At 41.9% G+C, this 19,899-nt stretch overlaps 1 protein-coding gene across 1 annotated transcript in view; it reads right to left on the bottom strand.

Moving 5' to 3' along the window:
• The window catches only part of LOC120524292 (olfactory receptor 6N2-like), a 121,795-nt gene that overhangs the window by 79,980 nt on the left and 21,916 nt on the right, over positions 1-19,899 (bottom strand). The window lies entirely within an intron of this gene.

The following is a 19,899-nucleotide window of genomic DNA, read 5'->3' as shown; positions in this document are numbered from 1 at the left end:
TCTGGAACCAATCTTCTCGAGAGGGGCTGGACTCTCTACCACTCTGGAGTTGCCCCCGGTGAGAGGCGCCGAGCAGGTGTGGGCATACTTATTGCCCCCCGACTCGGAGCCTGTGCATTGGGGTTTACCCGGTGGACGAAAGGGTGGCCTCCCTCCGCCTTCGGGTGAGGGGAAGGGTCCTGACTGTTGTTTGTGCGTATGGCCGAACAGCAGTTTGGAGTATCCACCCTTTTTGGAGTCTCTGGAGGGGTTGCTAGAGGGCATACCTTCTGGGATTCCCTCGTTTTGCTGGGAGACTTCAATGCTCACGTGGGCAATGACAGTGAGACCTGGAAGGGCGTGATTGGGAGGAATGGCCCCCCCGATCTGAATCCGAGCGGTGTTTTGTTATTGGACTTCTGTGCTCGTCATGGATTGTCCATAACGAACACCATGTTCAAGCATAAGGGTGTTCATATGTGCACTTGGCACCAGGACACCCTAGGCCTCAGGTCGATGATCGACTTTGTGGTCGTGTCGTCGGACTTGTGGCCATATGTCTTGACACTCGGGTGAAGAGAGGGGCGGAGCTGTCAACTGATCACCACCTGGTGGTGAGTTGGCTTCGATGGTGGGGGAAGATGCCGGTCAGACCTGGTAGGCCCAAACGTGTTGTGAGGGTCTGCTGGGAACGGCTGGCAGAGTCCCCTGTCAGAAGTAGCTTCAACTCCCACCTCCGGCAGAACTTCAACCACGTCCCGAGGGAGGTGGGGGACATTGAGTCCGAATGGGCCATGTTCCGTGCCTCTATTGTTGAGGCGGCTGACCGGAGCTGTGGCCGCAAGGTGGTCGGTGCCTGTTGTGGCGGCAATCCCCGAACCCGTTGGTGGACACCAGCGGTGAGGGATGCCGTCAAGCTGAAGAAGGAGTCCTATAGGACTTTTTTGTCCTGTGGGTCTCTGGAGGCAGCTGATAGGTACCGGCAGGCCAAGCAGAACGCGGCTTCGGTTGTTGCTGAAGCAAAAACTCGGGCATGGGAGGAGTTTGGAGAGGCCATGGAGAACGACTTTCGGACGGCTTCGAAGAGATTCTGGTCCACCGTCCGGCGTCTCAGGAGGGGGAAACAGTGCAGTGTCAACACCGTATATGGTGGGGATGGTGCGCTGCTGACCTCGACTCGGGACGTTGTGGGTCGGTGGGAGGAGTACTTCGAAGACCTCCTCAATCCCACTAACATGCCTTCCAATGAGGAAGCTTGGTCCGCATTGCCGGCAGTAAGTCGAGCCCGTTTCCAGTGAGAGTTGGACTCCGCCAGGGCTGCCCTTTGTCACCGATTCTGTTCATAACTTTTATGGACAGAATTTCTAGGCGCAGCCAGGGTGTTGAAGGGGTCCGGTTTGGTGGACTCAGGATTGGGTCACTGCTTTTTGCAGATGATGTTGTCCTGTTTGCTTCATCAGGCCGTGATCTTCAGCTCTCTCTGGATCGGTTCGCAGCTGAGTGTGAAGCGGCTGGGATGAGAATCAGCACCTCCAAATCCGAGAGCATGGTCCTCAGCCGGAAAGGGTGGAGTGCCCTCTCAGGGTTGGAGGAGAGATCCTGCCCCAAGTGGAGGAGTTCAAGTATCTCGGGGTCTTGTTCACGAGTGAGGGAAGAATGGAGCGTGAGATCGACAGGCGGATCGGTGCAGCATCCGCAGTGATGCGGGCTCTGCATCGGTCTGTCGTGGTGAAAAAGGAGCTGAGCCGTAAGGCAAAGCTCTCAATTTACAGTCGATCTACGCTCCTACCCTCACCTATGGTCATGAGCTATGGGTAGTGACCGAAAGAACAAGATCGCGAATACAAGCGGCTGAAATGAGTTTCCTCCGCAGGGTGTCTGGGCTTTCCCTTAAAGATAGGGTGAGAAGCTCAGTCATCCGGGAGGGGCTCAGAGTAGAGCCGCTGCTCCTCCGCATCGAGAGGAGTCAGATGAGGTGGCTCGGGCATCTGATCAGGATGCCTCCTGGACGCCTCCCTGGTGAGGTGTTCCGGGCATGTCCAACCGGGAGGAGGCCCCGGGGAAGACCCAGAACACGCTGGAGGGACTATGTCTCCCGGCTGGCCTGGGAACGCCTTGGGATTCTCCTGGAAGAAGTGGCCGGGGAGAGGGAAGTCTGGGCCTCTCTGCTTAAGCTGCTACCCCCGCGACCCGACCTCGGATAAGCGGAAGAGAATGGATGGATGGATGGATATTTTCGCAGTTAGAACATAGAAAACATGTTTACGACCTTTTTTAACATTATTAGAGCCCTCTAGACATGAAATAACACCTTTTAGTCACCATTACACTCGTATTACCCAATATATTAGACAAAATAAGAGAAAATATGACATATTAGACGTTACAAATATATTATTATTATTGTACATTTAATTACACACACACACAGTTCTTACACACAACCACTAACCTATGAAAATAGTGCAACTTGTTCGACGATGAAGCGATGAAGACAAAGAGATGTACAGTGATCTCTCCTCGATTGCAGGGGTTGCGTTTATATTGTTATTTTTAAATTGACATGCTTGGGTCACAGATTTGCACAGAAACACAGGAGGTTGTAGAGACAGGGACTTTAAAACACTGCAAAAAAACATTTGTCTCTTTTCCAAAAATTTAAACTGTGCTCCATAACAGGACAGAGATGAAAATTCTGTCTCACGATTAAAAGAATGCAAACATATCTTCCTCTTCAAAGGAGTGTGCGTCAGGAGCAGAGAATGTCAGAGAGAGAGTAGAGAGACAGAGAGAGAGAAAAGCAAACAATCAAAAATCAATAGGGCTGTTCGGGCTTTTAAGTATGCCAAGCACTGCCGGACAAAGCAGCTTCAAGGAAGGGAGCAATGTGAAGGTAGTCTTTCACCATTTTTTAGAGGAGCGTCTGTATCCTCTAGGCCAGTGTGCAAACAGCCCCTCTGCTCACACCCCCTCCCATCAGGAGCAGAGAATATCAGAGAGAGTGAGAGAGAGAGAGACAGAGAAAAGCAAACAATCAAAAATCAATACGTGCTGTTCGAGCTTTTAAGCATGCAAAACACCGTGCCGGAAGCATATTGTATATCATTGAGTTTTACTTAATACGTAATACGTGCTCTGATTGGGTAGCTTCTCAGCCATCCGCCAATAGTGTCTCTTGTATGAAATCAACTGGGCAAACAAACTGAGGATAAATTAAAAGACCCATTGTCAGCAAAAATCTGCGAACCAGCGAAAAATACGGGATATATATTTAGATATGCTTACATATAAAATCCTTGATGGAGTGAAGCCGTGAAAGTCGAAGCGCGATATAGCGAGGGATCACTGTATATAGGTATACTCAAAAAAATATCTATACATATTTTTCAATATAATGTAATGTATATGTAGTTCAAATATATATTATATCAGAAATACTGTATAAGGAGAAATGTATTTCTCATATTATATGGTAACAAACACATATCCAAAAATATATTATGTTTAAGACATGCAGTATACTGGGACCAGACCCATAGCATGTCATTCATATCTCATCTTTTTACCTGCTACATGCATCTTTCCAAATAATTATATATTTTTTTTTAATTCACAAAAACTACAAATGGTTGAAATAGGCAACTCTGGCAGCATATGCAAGGTTGAACTTACAAACTTCTTACTTTCTTGTACTCAGTTAATAAATTGTTTTAAAATTTGTGCTGTGTCACAGTGCTATTTGATCTGGAACATATCTTAATGTGTGGGATACCTGTGAGATATTATCTATTGGATGATATTTTCAATCCCAGATTAATATACTGTATATATTTTTAAATATACTACAAAACACAAAAGAAGACAGACACCTATCTTTAAATACATACTCTGAAATGTACTGCACAGTTTATTTTAACTAACTTGTTTGGTATATTTAAAATACACTGTAATAGTTTCCTAAAAATATCCTAAAGTATATTATTCCTAGTATTTCATATATTAATATATTTTTATATTTTCTGAAACTAAGCCACAATGTTCAGAACTTTCATTAATTCACATATTTATTTACATTTCATTATACTGCAAGGTACTGTAATAGATTTACCTTTAAAGTATTTTATAACATTTTAAAATACATTAATATAGGTAGTAGTATTTAAAAGTATATTTCACATGTGCTTCATTTTTGTAAAGATTAACCAGAATGTCATTTATTCATTATTATTTAAATCTATTTTTAATTTGTTTACTTGACTACTATTTTTCTTTGACATTTTGTAAAGCACTTTAAGCTACATTTTTTGTATGAAAATGCGGTATAAAAATAAAAAATGTTGTTCTTTGTAAATGAAGCATGACTCATCCTTGGCTCTTTCCTCCCAAGCAGTCATTGTTACCAAAATAGGCCTCATTACAAAATGACTTGAAAATTTAATTTTATTCCAAAATAAACAATCAGTAAAAAGTGCAAAATGAAAGGCAGCTTTAAAAGTTTGTAACTAAATTAAAATGTGAATAACAGCTGAAGAGCAAATATTTGCACGTACTGTACCTGATTCATCTTCATGGTCCACTCGTTCTTAAGAGTGTGATGATCACTCGTCACATATATACCAGTGTTTTTACTTATAAGGATTTAGGTCCTTTAAGCTTTCACAGAAGTCCCCCTGGTATACAGAAAAAGTCATCCATGAGGAACAATCTACTCTTAGGTCTCGAGACATTAGAGTACACTCAGGAGGGATTTCACACTAAAAAAGTGTCAAATAAATTAAACGCTTTGTCAGAATTATACACTAAAGGCCATTCTTTGCATTCATTTTTTACTTTTTGTGATCAGATGTTTAATGAAATAAAGGATAAATTAAACAAAGGCATTATGGATGGACTAGACTTACTTTTAAAGGATTCAAAAACCTATATGCCGATTTACGTAATCTGAGCTAAAATATATAAACTTACAGTACATCGCAGTAAAAGAAAAAGGAGAGCCAGAATTTATTAATCAGAAACATTTCAAAGCGACAAAGGAGTTACAGTTTAAAGATTTGGGTTGAATCCGATCCACGACAACCAGAAAGTGCACGATGCAACATTTACATCCTTCAACTGAATATGTTATGCGAGAGGTTCCAAAGCTTTTTTGGTTTGTGACCCCATTTTGAAATCTGAGCTTTTTCTCAACTCCAGCTGTTTGAAATATTGATATTCACTTCCCATTCAGTACATTGTTTAAGTTACAGTATTATATTATAGAACATTTAACTTACATCAAAACTTAATGTGTTGGCACAGATAAACATGTAAAGTACTTACAATGTTTAATGAGCAGGTGGTGCCTGTTTGTCACCTGGCAGCGTGTCGAAATCAGTAGATTTAGTCGAGAGAGCACACCTTATTTCATTAGTCACGTTTACTGTGGACCTGTACTTTGATTTCAGGCAAACCAGAACTCTAAATCCATTTTTGCACAAATAAGTATTTTAAAAGGGAACCAGAAGTTCTAAAGCACAGTGGTAAAACTTTGGGATAATCTGCTTTGGTTCCCAACCAGAATTCCTCCACTGAGACTTGAGAATACAGTATTTGCAGCATTCAATCACAAGACAACTCAATCAGCTGTTGGATGACACTGTCTAGAAGATCCACAGAGCTTGGGTTGCAGTGAAATGAGTTAGTGACCCAGTCAAACTTTGACATATTCAGCATTGTAGATGATCAGTCGTTGTTTGAGTGGGGCACTGATCAGCCAGACAGTTGTTTGTCCGAAACTTGTACAACTGTGGAAAAGAAGAAGTATACATTTCTTTAGAAAGATTCTATCTCCAGAATGCTAGTTGCCCAATAAATCCATTAATACGATCACTCATCTGTATTATGTGTTTCTTTCACCCCTGAATGCTTATGTTAAGTTTATTAAGTTTTTCAAATACGTCCATAGGGGCGGCACGGTGGCGCAGTGGTAGCGCTGCTGCCTCGCAGTTAGGAGACCCGGGTTCGCTTCCTGGGTCCTCCCTGCGTGGAGTTTGCATGTTCTCCCCGTGTCTGCGTGGGTTTCCTCCGGGCGCTCCGGTTTCCTCCCACAGTCCAAAGACATGCAGGTTAGGTGGACTGGCGATTCTAAATTGGCCCTAGTGTGTGCTTGGTGTGTGGGTGTGTTTGTGTGTGTCCTGTGGTGGGTTGGCACCCTGCCCAGGATTGGTTCCTGCCTTGTGCCCTGTGTTGGCTGGGATTGGCTCCAGCTGACCCCCGTGACCCTGTATTCGGATTCAGCGGGTTAGAAAATGGATGGATGGAAATACGTCCATTGTATAGGCAAGAAGGGGCATTTCGTTGTGGTTACACAAAAACTGAACAAGCCCTGTTTTTTTTTTTACATCCATGAAAAATACAAATAGTTCTTGTCTGAGTTCAAAAAATCTTTGTAGCCTCATTTATTTGGAATTCAAAACATCCACGCATCAAAAGAGCAACCCTACAAAGACAAAAGGCAGAAGGCGAAGTAAAATCCTGCAGTACTTCTTTGTATTCCTTGCTCTGCGCTCCAATAAACACACGTTATCGGCAATACACTAATAACCCAATTGTGCTCCACTCACTTAGAATCTGGAACCAATGTAGAAAGCATTTTAAGACGGAGAAGCTTCTATCTGTGGCACCTCTGAAAGAGAACCACCTCTTTCAACTTTCACAAACATATGCAGTTTTTAATATCTGGAAAAAATTTTGAATTAACTTGCTTAGAGATCTTTATATAGACAACGTCTTTGCATCCTATGAACAATTACATTTCGAATTTAGCATTCCAGCTACACATTTCTTTCACTATCTTCAAATCAGGAACTTTGTTAAACAGAACCTTCCAGATTTTCCTCATCTTGCACCCTCATCCGTGCTGGAAAAAAATATTGCTCAATCTCAAGGACTTACTACGATATATAAAATCATTTTACAATCCCTCCCTTTCAAAGATCCAAGAGGACACTGGGAAAAAGATCTCTCAATTAATATATCAGAAAAGGAGTGGAAAGTAGCAATGCAGAGAATTCACTCGAGCTTTATATGCGCAAAGCATACAATTATACAACTTAAAATTATATATCGAGCACATCTGTCTCGACTAAAACTCTCCAAAATGATTCCAACCTGCGAACGTTGCAACCAAGTCCCAGCCTCACTAGGTCATATGTTCTGGGTCTGCACCAAATTAACATCATTCTGGACAAAAATTTTGAATTACCTCTCAGACATCCTTGGACTCACAATCCCTCCTAACCCATTAACAGCTGTGTTTGGGGTTCTTCCAGAGGGGCTTAAAGTGGAGAAAGACAAACAAATTGTGATTGCATTCACTACACTCTTAGCACGCAGACTTATTCTGATAAACTGGAAGAACCCAAACTCTCCTCTTTTAAGTCAGTGGGAAACTGATGTGTTATATTATTTGAAATTGGAAAAAATCAAATACTCAGTTAGAGGATCCGTACAGACTTTTTTCAATACATGGCAGGATCTAATCAGTAATATTTTAAAGTAAGTTCATGAAGCACAGAGAATTTATTAATTTAGGTATGTTTACAAGCCTTACATTTTACGCCGTTTGGCTTGCTCTCTCTCTCAGGGGTGGGGATCGATCTATTCTTAACTCAATTTTTCTTTTTGTAAAAACTTCATTGCTTTGTATGGATTGCAATAAAATGAATTAAAAAAAAAATCTTTGTAGCATTCTTCCCCTTGACAACCACCATGATCCTTTGTAAAAGAGCAAATTGTCATGCTCAGAGCCCATATAGTGTAAGTGCAAAGCTTTGCAAACAAGCGTGCACACAGTGGACATCCATCCAGCCATCCATCCTTCCGCTTATCTGAGATTGGGTCGTGGGGGCAGCAGCTTGAGTAGAGATGCCCAGACTTCCCTCTCCTTGGCCACTTCTCCTAGCTCTTCCGGGGGAATCCCGAGGCATTCCCAGGCCAGCCGGAAAACATAGTCCCTCCAGCGTGTCCTGGGTCTTCCCCGGGGCCTCCTCCCGGTTGGATGTGCTCGGAACACCTCACCAGGGAGGGGTCCAGGAGGCATCCTGATTTAGATGCCCGAGCCACCTCATCTGACTCCTCTTGATGCGGAGGAGCAGCGGCTCTACTCTGAGCCCCTCCCGGATGACTGAGCTTCTCACCCTATCTTTAAGGGAAAGCCCAGACACCCTGCAGAGGAAACTCATTTCGGAAGCTTATATTCGTGATCTCGTTCTACACCCTTAACAGGGTCCTGGAGGGTGCATGGGAGTTTGCCTAACCAGTCTACATGTGTTTTGTTGACTTGGAAAAGGCATTCGACCGTGTCCCTTGGGGAATCCTTTGGGGGGTGCTTCGGGAGTATGGGGTACCGGACCTCCTGATAAGGGCTGTTTGGTCTCTGTACAACCAATGTCAGAGCTTGGTCAGCATTGCCGGCATTAAGTCAAACCCGTTTCCAGTGAGAGTTGGACTCTGCCAGGGCTGCCCTTTGTAACTGATTCTGTTCATAACTTTTATGGACAGAATTTCTAGGCGCAGCCAGGGCATTGAGGGAGTCTGGTTTGGTGAACTCAGGATTGGGTCACTGCTTTTTGCAAATGATGTTGTCCTGTTTGCTTCATCAGGCCGTGATCTTCAGCTCTCTCAGGATTGGTTCACAGCTGAGTGTGAAGCAGCTAGGATGGGAATCAGCATCTCCAAATCCGAGACCATGGTCCTCAGCCGAAAAAGGGTGGAGTGCCCTCTCAGGGTTGGGAGCGAGATCCTGCCCCAAGTGGAGGAGTTCAAGTATCTTGGGGTCTTGTTCACGAGTGAGGGAAGAATGGAGCATGAGATCGATAGGAGGATCGGTACGGAGTCTGTCGTGGTGAAAAAGGAGCTGTAAGGCAAGGCTTTCAATTTACCAGTCGATTTATGTTCCTACCTTCACCTATGGTCATGGTCATGGTCATGGTCACAGTGGATGTGGTTTGATGTAACTGACCACTGCAGTTACCTGATGTAATGCTTCTATGAAGGCCCTGCTTTATTTCCTTTGCTGTGAGTTGCTCATGGTGGATCATGCAGTGCATCCATATTGCAGAATGGACCACGTCCATGATTAATGTATGTAAGACAGCCTGCCAACCGCTATGGATGGTGTGCCATCTGTACAGAATTCCACCATACTATTCCATGGACTTCCTTTATCCTCCATAAACTTTTTTTAAGACAGCAAAAATGTCCTGTGTGGCCTTATTCTCAGGAAATTGAAGACAGTACCAATAAACAAAAGTCAAAACATGAGCAGTTTTACCCTCCATGCTAACATCCACTTGTAAAGTGTAGGCTGGGGAAGTTTTAAGTCACTCCATTAGTGTGCTCTCTTGATTCTTTGTTTCACTGCATTATTAGACAAGGGTATATTCTTTAGTTTTATGCTTCACTCTCACCACATACTGTTTCACCATATAAATTGCCACTGATAAAATCAATCTCTCAGCAATGCTCTTTGGTTTCATAGCTGTTGTGATCTGCAAAATCTGCAGATTTTTATCTATATTTTCATTATATTTTGCTCAAGACAATACTAGATGAACTTAAATACAGGACACATCAAAGCATATCCTCTTCCCAAATTATACCTCACTTTTAAAACAGCTGCTCAAACAAAAAGAGGAACGCATGGCGATGCCTCAGGCTATCAAGTACTTTATAACCTGAGAAGGGAAGTGCACCGGGACTCAATCAGTTTACAGCTTGAGAAAGGAAGATATGCTATGGTTCAAGATGTATCCGATTACTCTACAATTTGTGACCAGAAGCAGATGACATGGGACTCGAGATTACAGATTATAGCTTGAGACAGGAGATTTTTAAAATATTAGAAACTTAATTGCTTGGAAATTCATTCATCATATTGACAGCCACCCAATCAGGTGCATGGAGCAATTACATCTTGCAAAAGGGTAGAATTTTATAATAAATATGCCTTGTCTGAAGAGGGACAGAAGAAGAAAACAGAGTGATGTCAAAAAAAGGCGAGAGCGACATGAGGAGAGGGCACTATCGATGTGTGGCCATTTTCATCTGATCGTCAGCAAAGCATCTCCTGAACAACTTTGAGTTTTAGATCAATGCCGCCCTGGGACATTCATCCTTGACATCGTTACTTTTTCATAAGCTTTTTCTAAAGACTATATCTATCCAGACTTTACTATCAATCTTACTTTCTATTATTCTTTGTTCTATTTGGTACTATTATTCATGTAATAAATGTCACACTGCTTTTAATTTTCTATGCTTTGACTACATGTCTAGAGTAATAAGGTAGATTTCTTTGAGCACCTGGTGCAGTCAGAGGTTTGCCATTACCTCTGTGCTGCGAGGTTTACTAAGGCTGAGGGTGTGAACTCCACCCAATCGTAGGAAAGAGTACAAGTAAGGCATTCAAGGATGTTGAGCCTTTGTATGTTTAAATGTACTTCTAGAGGCCGAAGTAATATTTAGGTCTGAGATATATTTTAAACATTGTAAGTTTTTCGTGCCAATGATAAGTAAAAGTCTCTTGATGTGCCAGAAGAGTGACAAGCTGTGTAAACCACTTGTGTGGTTTAAAATGCTAGAGGCTAACCAGCTGTGTGTGTGTGTCATTCAAGGGGCACTGTTTTGGTTAGGGTCTTTGTGTATGTAAGACTCTTGAAGTACTAGGAGAGTGACAAGTTGTGTTATTCATAAGGCACTTGTGTGGTGTAAAGTGCTAGAGATTAACCAGCTGTGTGTCTGTCAATCATAGGGCACTGTTGAGTTTCTGTGTGTATGCATATATCTATGTATGCATGTGTTAATCTTAAGATGCAACAGTAGACCAACCAAGTAACGACCCTGATGAGTACACTTACCCCTAGGTAAAGGGTAAGTAGTGGGAAATATCATGATAACACAGTAACCTTTTACTTCAAATGATGCTCGCAGAACTTTCTCTTCTATAGTCATTGCTTTTCTGAACTGTATCCACTGACTGTTGAGCTCTTAACATTTTCTTTCAAAATATGATTTTGGCTTTCCCAGGTATTCTTTGTGTGTAGTTTCAAAGTGCCTTTTAAGTTTATTTGACTTCATACTCTCCATAAACAACATGTTACAACACAAGAGGCATTTAGGTCTTTCCTCTTTCTTCTCAATAATGCTAATAAAACTACATTGAATAAACTGTTTCTCATATTTTCATGATTCTTTTGAAGACTAATTTTCAGGATTTGGCAAGCCTACACTTGAAATCTCTCCATTTTGCTTACTTTTTAATAAGCTTGGGCAATACTAAGAAATTTAAGTGTGAAAAGATAAGAAAGCTCTTATAATATTTGTGTGACATATTTCAAGCACCCAAGTTTTTAATGTTTTAAAGTTTTAAAAGTATATTAAATTTGAAGTTATCTTAATTAAATTTGATAACATATACCATACATCCATCCATTCATTATCCAATCCGCTATATCCTAACTACAGGGTCACGGGGGTCTGCTGGAGCCAATCCCACCCAACACAGGACGCAAGGCAGTAAACAAACCCAGGCAGGGCACCAGCCCACTGCAGTGATTACATATACATTTTTATTTTTTTTTCTATTTTTAAATATTTTCTTGTGACCCTATTAGCATATCAGGTGGCCCCACTTTTGGTTGGGAAAAGCAGTGTTAGACCCTGTTTAGCAAAGGCAAATACTCATACAAAAAAATAAAATGATGTTTTTGGAAAATTTTACTTAATTTCAACATAAATAAAAATGCATTCTTCCTTAAAATAGATGCCACCAAAAGATTATTTGACCTAAAACAAGGTATAAGTAATTTTCGAGGTCAATGAAAGTTTGCAAAAAATCAGAAAAAAGAACTTGATCATGACAATATACTATCAACCTTATAGTGTCATGCGCCACAATTTCTGGAAACTTGAATCCATTAAAGGGCTGTTTTGGTTGGAACAGTAAGCCCAAGATAGCAGCATCTGTGGCAAAACAAGACAGTGTTGTGTATTACTAAAATTTTGATGATAAAAGCCGAAGAACAAAATACAATAAACCCTTGCTATCTGCAGATACATTCCCATAGATTTGCTTATCTGCTATTAAAAAACTCTGGCCCATTTGGCATCACCCATAGTTCACTATGCAGTATTCTCCCACCTATTCACAATGACGCTGGACAAAACATTACCTGCCTTCTCCCAGTATGTGGACTGTAACACCTGGGGAAATAGGTCAATCAACCTACTGTATGCAAACGTTAAAGACGCATACAGCGCCACCCTACTGCCTGCGCTTGGGAAAGCAGATCATAACCTGGTTCTGCTTCAGCCTCACTGCAAACCAAGAGTGAAGGCGCTACATACAACCACACAGTCATTCAGGAAGTGGTCCCCTGAGGCAGAGCAGGCTCTGAGAGACTGGAACTACAGACTGGGATATCCTGCAGGGGTCACATAGTGAGAACACTGAAGAGGCTGTTTACTGCATAACTGATTACATCAACTTCTGTATGGACATTGTAGTTCCAGTAAGAACAGTACGCTGCTATGCTAACAACAAGCCATGGATTACAAGTGACATCAAGGGCCTTTTGAACCAGAAGAAAAGAGCTTTTAAAAGCGGTGATCAGCATGAGCTCAAGAGCGTGCAGAAGGAACTCCGAATCCAGCTCAGGGCGGCGAAGGAGCAGTACAGGAGAAAGGTGGAGCAGAAGTTGCAGAATAACAGCATGAAGGAAGTGTGGGATGGGATGAAGATCATCACTGGCTGCAGCTCAAAGCAGGGTGCCACCATCGAGAGAGACGTGGAGAGAGCAAACCAAATGAACAACTTCTTTAACAGGTTTGACCACCCTAACCCACTCTCACCTGGGACTACTGCATCCTCCAACCATCCTTTTACTGATACCAGCATAGGAGAGACATCCCCACCCACAATTACAGCAGCGCAGGTGAGCAGAGAGCTGAGGAGACTTCGTGCCAGCAAAGCAGTTGGTCCAGATGGAGTATTGCCACGACTGCTGAAGGCCTGTGCGCAGGAACTGGGGAGTCCTCTACAGCGCATATTCAACCTGAGCCTGGAACAGGGGAGAGTCCCGAGGCTTTGGAAAACATCTTGTATCACCCCAGTCCCAAAGGTATCATGTCCTAGTGAGCTGAATGACTTCCGGCCTGTTGCTCTGACGTCACATGTGATGAAGACCATGGAGCGACTGCTGCTTCACCACCTGATGCCACAGGTCCACCACACCCTCAACCCTCTGCAGTTCGCATACCAGGAGAAGGTGGGAGCAGAGGATGCCATCATCTATATGCTACACCAATCCCTCTCCCACTTGGACAGAGGCAGTGGTGCTGTAAGAATTATGTTTTTGGACTTCTCTAGCGCCTTCAACACCATCCAACCTCTGCTCCTTAGGGACAAGCTGAAAGAGATGGGAGTAGATTCACACCTGGTGGCATGGATCATGGACTATCTTACAGACAGACCTCAATATGTGCGTCTCGGGAACTGCAGGTCTGACATTGTGGTCAGCAACACAGGAGCGCCGCAGGGGACTGTACTTTCTCCGGTCCTGTTCGGCCTATATATATCAGACTTCCAATATGATTCGGAGGCCTGCCACATGCAAAAGTTCGCTGACGACACTGCTATTGTGGGCTGCATCAGGAGTGGGCAGGAGGAGGAGTATAGGAAGCTAATCAAAGACTTTGTGAAATGGTGCGACTCAACCCACCTACACCTGAACACCAGCAAGACCAAGGAACTGGTGGTGGATTTTAGGAGGCCCAGGCCCCTCATGGACCCCGTGATCATCAGAGGAGACTGTGTGCAGAAGGTACAGACCTATAAATACCTGGGAGTGCAGCTGGATGACAAATTTGACTGGACTACCAATACTGATGCTCTGTGTAAGAAAGGTCAGAGCCGACTATACTTCCTTAGAAGGTTGGCGTCCTTCAACATCTGCAAAAAGATGCTGCAGATGTTCTACCAGACGGTTGTGGCGAGTGCCCTCTTCTACGCGGTGGTGTGCTGGGGAGGCAGCATAAAGAAGAAGGACGTCTCACACCTGGACAAACTTGTTAAGAAGGCAGGCTCTATTGTAGGAATAAAGCTGGACAATTTAACATCTGTAGCAGAGTGACGGGCATTAAGCAAACTCCTGTCAATCATGGATAATCCACTGCATCCACTGAACAGTGTCATCTCCAGACAGAGGAGTAGCTTCAGTTACAGACTTTTGTCACTGTCCTGCTCCACTGACAGACTGAGGAGATCGTTCCTCCCCCATACTATGCGACTCTTCAATTTCACCCGGGGGAGTAAATGCTAACATTACTCAAAGTTATTGTCTGCTTTTACATGCATTTTTATTAATCTTTAATTTAATACCGTTTTTTTGTATCAGTATGCTGCTGCTGGGTTATGTGAATTTCCCCTTGGGATTAATAAAGTATCTATCTATCTATCTATCTATCTATCTATCTATCTATCTATCTATCTATCTATCTATCTATCTATCTATCTATCTATCTATCTATCTATGTAATGCCTACACTGAATGGATCATTGTTTGCCCACTGGGAGACAAGAAACATGGCCTAAGCAATTTAATTCCATTTGTGTTGGGAGCCAAGGCTTGCAATTGTTCCCCTTGAAAGAGGAATTTCCAGTAACCATGGGTCATAAACTTTCACTTGTTAAGTCCCTGTCCTATGTACATATAGCCAATCACTACTACCAAATGGATGGTTCAGTCAGATCCTTGTATTGGTCATTTGCAATGGGGCCTCTGTTGAAGTGCCTAGAAGAATTTGACTGTAGAAGTTAAAGTTGTAACAAAGTTTCCTTAGATAAACTTTCAGAAAGACCGTTGACTCAATGGACAAGACCGGAGAGCTGGCACGTCTGCCTCTCAACACCTGAGGGTATCTGTTGTTGTATTCTTTTCAGAATGACATACCACAGGCATTCCACATTCCACTGACAACATGGGAAAAAGAGAAGGCTTATTAGGAAAGATCAGAAAGCATCTGACACATGCGCGTCTGAGGTTCACTTTCCAGGCTCATCTGAGGTAAGCACTACTGCTCTAGGAGGCGCTACCACTGAAGATATCATCTCCTTTTTCTCCCTCAACTCCAAGAAACTGTCAACAGAGGGAAACTGGCTTCACCTTTTCCGGTCCCTCAGCTATTAAACCGAGATGTTCTTGGCATGGCGTGTCTTTCTGAAGTGGCCTGACTGCTGAGTGAAGCTCCCTTCCAAATACTGACTCCTTGACAGATCATTCCCCCCACAGAGTTTATTTTGCTTTGCTGCTGTTTACTTTCTTGACCTTTTTGCACCATGGTGGACCTGTTTATTTTGTGGACATTGTATATATTAAAAGGGGTACCCCGGTTGGTGCCCCAACAGTTAGTTTTGTGGACTGTGCGTTCCCTTGGTCAAAGATACTCCATCTGTCTTCCTGGTGCAGCCACTAATAGCCCTGTGTTATCCACTGTCAGGGCTACATGTTTGTACACATAGGGCAGATCAGTCTAATCTTTGTAGTTTAGAATATTTACTATTACTTGTACCTTTGGAAGAAGCTACTAGCAGCCTCCTGTGTTCAAATGCTAAGATGGCATGTTCGCAAACGAGGGGCTGATCATCATAATCTTCATGAACTGGAATATATATCGTCCCCTATGGTTGGGACCACTTCACTGAGATGATTTTGTTTAATGTGAAATCACTCAATAACAAGACTTTTATTTCAAATGAGGCTAGATGGTTGTCAAAAAATAGGGTCTGTTAAAGCCTATTGAGGCATACCTTGTGTGATTTTTTAGCTATACAAGAAATAAATTGTTGTTTTTTGAGTCTAGTGGATTGAACTTTTTATTTCTAACAGAAACCTGGGTGGAATTTGGTGAGCCAAGCCCACTGTTAGAATGTTCCTCTGCTGACTATAGCTTTGTGAACAAGCCAAGGGTTACTGGGTCGGTTGGCCATTGTGTTTAAAAACAGTTTAAATGTTGTGCACTTCCTACTAAAACATATTATGATTTTGAGATAATCTCTTGTCAAAAACTGAATTCAGAAGTCAGAAGAAATATCCAAGAGAGTAAATGATGTCATGATTTTATGACAGTTTCTGCTGCAAAGTTTGACTTATGGATACATTCTGTATTTTCCTTGAAAATCATGATGACGATTTGTAGTTTTCTGATCCTAATGCTATAGCTTCACCACAAAGATAACAGTAAAAGAAGAAGGAAAATATGCCAGGTTATTACACTAAGCTGCAAGTAAATGTTGCCACTTCACAACATCATAAACATAATAACATCAAGCACCAGGTTATGTTTTTTCCCATTTTCAACTGTCCTGTTTTTTGTAACATTAGAACACTCTAGACAAGAACAGGCCATTCAGCCTAACAAAGCTCGCCAGTTATATATTTCTTCTAAGAAAACATCAACTCGAGTTTTGAAAGTCTCTAAAGTCTTACTGTCTACCACACTACTTGGTCTCTTATTCCAAGTGTCTACCGCTCTTTGTGTAAAGAAAAACTTCCTAATGTTTGTGTAAAATTTACCCTTAACAAGTTTCCAACCATGTCCCCGTGTTCTTAATGAACTCATTTTAAAATAACAGTCTCATTCTACTGTACTAATTCCCTTCATAATTTTAAACATTTCAGTCATGACTCCTCTTAATCTTCTTTTGCTTAAACTGTAAAGGTTCAGCTCTTTTAATCTTTCCTCCTAACTCATCCCCTGTAGCCCTGAAATCAGCCTAGTCGCTCTTCTCTGGGCCATTTCTAGTGCTGTTATGTCCTTTTTGTAGGCTGAAGACCAAAACTGCACCCAGGACTCCAAATGAGGCCTCACCAGTGTGTTTAAAGCTTGAGCAGAACCTCCTGTGACTTGTACTCCACACATCAAGGCGCTATATAACCTGATATTCTGTTAGCCTTCTTAATGGCTTCTGAACACTTTTGGGAAGTCAGTTTTGATAAATCTGTTCCCAACACAGCCTTAGCTTTCTGTTCTTGGCTGATGGAAGTGGAACCTAATGTGGTCTTTTGCTGTTGTTGTCCGTCCACCTCAAGGTGTGACATGTTGTGCATTCTGAGAGGATTTTCTGCTCACCACGGTTTTACAGAGTAGTGATCTGAGTTACCATAGCCTTTTGGTCAGCTTGAACCAATCTGGCCATTTTCCTCCCACCATCTCATCAACAAGGTGTTTTGACCCGCAGAACTGCCACTCACTCACTGGATGTTTTTTCCTTTTTGCACATTCTGGGTAAACTTTAGAGACTGTTTGGCATGAAAATCTCGGGAGATCAGCATTCCAGAAATACGCAAACCAGTAGTTTCTGGCACTGACAATCATGGCACACACAAAATCACTGAAATTACATTTTTTCTCCATTCTGGTGTATGATGTGAACATTTACTTAACTTTATACATTGCTCTGCTGCCACATCATTCACTGATTAAATAATTGCATGGATAAGCATTTCTAACAGTGTTCCTAATAATTTCATCATTCTGTCATTTTATATTATTATTTTTGAATATAACATTGCAAATCATTTATTTTCCCTCAAATATAGAAACACAAAAGCTTTATTTTTCATTGTCTCATAAGAACAGTAAGAAAAAAAGGAAAAATTGCTTAGGTACAGCTGACATCTAGGCCTTAAAGTTCAGAAGAAATTTTTTGTAAAGAAAGTAAAACATGAGACATAATAACAGATGAAAATTATGACATCATTAAATAAAGATTAGATATTTTATTATAGATTGAGTATATTTTGCACCTTCAAATCTCAACATGTCATTATTCTGGAAAATGTCCGAAGATGTTATCATACAGCTGTGAACTTCAGAGACCCATTTATCTCCTAAACACTGACCCCAGGGGTTTGGCAAACAAACTCTTCAGGATGTTGAACCGAATAGCCCATCCAAAATTTCTCATGCTTATATATTTTTTTATCTTGGCTTCATTATCTCAGGTCTTCTTAGGCCAGGTTTATACTTCACGCGATGCGATGCATGCTTCAACAGACGCTCCTGCTTCGCAAGCGTTTTACTGTTTATACTTGCGCGTACTTTACGTAAATATGGAAGAATCCACCAGGTGGCAGTGTGAAATATTATCATGGTGAGAACAGGTTTGACTTCGCTGTTTTGTGAATTGCCTGGAACACCCATTAAATTCCGATGACACCTTACCACAATATCTCTGAAAAGGATGTTTAATGATTAAATCCATCAATCCAGGGATGTGTCCATTCCAGCAAACATTGGGCACAAGACGGAAACTATTCCTAGATGGGGCATCAGCTCATCGCAAGGTGAATACAAGGACATACACACACACACTAGCACCATTTTAGTGTCACCAAATCTGCATATCTTTGGAAGGAAAGCAGAGCACTCTGTGGAAACCCAGCAGGCAAACATGTAAACTTCAGGCAGGGAATACAAGCAACGTGACTCCCTGTGAGACAGCAGTGCTACCGCTCCGTCACCGTGTCACCCCCATGTGTGTAATTATTAACAGTATTCATTATTTAAAGAAAATTAACGATTTATCTGTAAAATGTAACATACATACTTTAATGCATTTCATCATGAAATTGATATCAAGTATAAATCTAAGGATTCTAAATGTGCAGAGAATATCATACATTTAGTGTGTTCTGTGTGGTGATCTATTGCTGCTTGCCACTCCAGGTCAGGAGGAAGCCCCCCAAAAAAAAGATGGCACAAAAGATGGTATGTGAGACTTTTAAAATGTATCGTGTCATTACGATCGGGAATATGCGACGCTTGAATATAAAAGCACAACAAATGCATCTGTACAGTTTGTCAGCATTTTGCTTCACCACATCGAACCATTCATCAAACATCGAAGCGCGCACATCGATCCCGTAGGACCTACATAGCAGCTTTCTGTCACATGTAGATAGTAATCAGAGACTCTGATGTCACATTCCAACTTTTATCACACTGCGCCCCCCGACTTTTTGCTGGTACTGCAAGTCGCACATGCGTTGCGTTAATTTCTGAGGACCTGCTCAGAGGACACGTCAAATGAACACTGGAAACGCGTTGCAGCTATAATGCGTGCGCATATGCGTTCTGAGCATGAAGTATAAACGAGCCCTTAAGGTCAAACTGATTTTCCAATAGATAATTTATATGAAGATAAGTTGAGAAGGAACTAACTGTTTCTACTTTATACTTTCTTTTACTTAACATTTAAAAGAGATCCAAATGTATTACACTGAGTAAACAGAAAATGGTTCATTATTTGTGATGAAAAAGATATGCTTTGTAAGCGATATTTCTTAATTTTATTTTAGTTGCTTTCTATAGTACTAATGGAAGTTTTGGTATGGTGTGGAAAAATAAATTTATACAGAATGTACTTTTTTGCTGCATCCTTTATCTTTTCATTTCTTAAGCTGTAAATCATAGGGTTCACCATTGGCATTAAAAAGTAATTCAAACCTCCAACAAAAATGCGTCCGGTGAATGAGAGTCCTTCGATTTTTGACCCTGCATACACAATTGAAGAAGATACGTAATACATCAGCACCACAGTCATATGTGAAGAGCACATTGAAAAGGCTTTTGCTAGACTCGCCGTTGATTTCAGTTTTAGAACAGAAATTATAATTCTGAAATATGTCCATAGTACAAAAAGTAGGGGTACATAATTGACTACCAAGGCAGCACCAAATGTGCCATTGGCGTGAATACTAATATCTGCACAAGCCAGAGAAAGCACGGCTGGATAGTCACAGAAGCAGTGCATGATTTTATATGCAGCACAGTAGGGCAGCCCAAAGGCCAAGAAAACAGAAGGGGCTGGAAGTGCAA

This window comes from Polypterus senegalus, chromosome 2, assembly GCF_016835505.1.
Source record: "Polypterus senegalus isolate Bchr_013 chromosome 2, ASM1683550v1, whole genome shotgun sequence".
Lineage (NCBI taxonomy): Eukaryota > Metazoa > Chordata > Cladistia > Polypteriformes > Polypteridae > Polypterus > Polypterus senegalus.
This window is presented reverse-complemented; position numbering and strand designations above follow the sequence as displayed.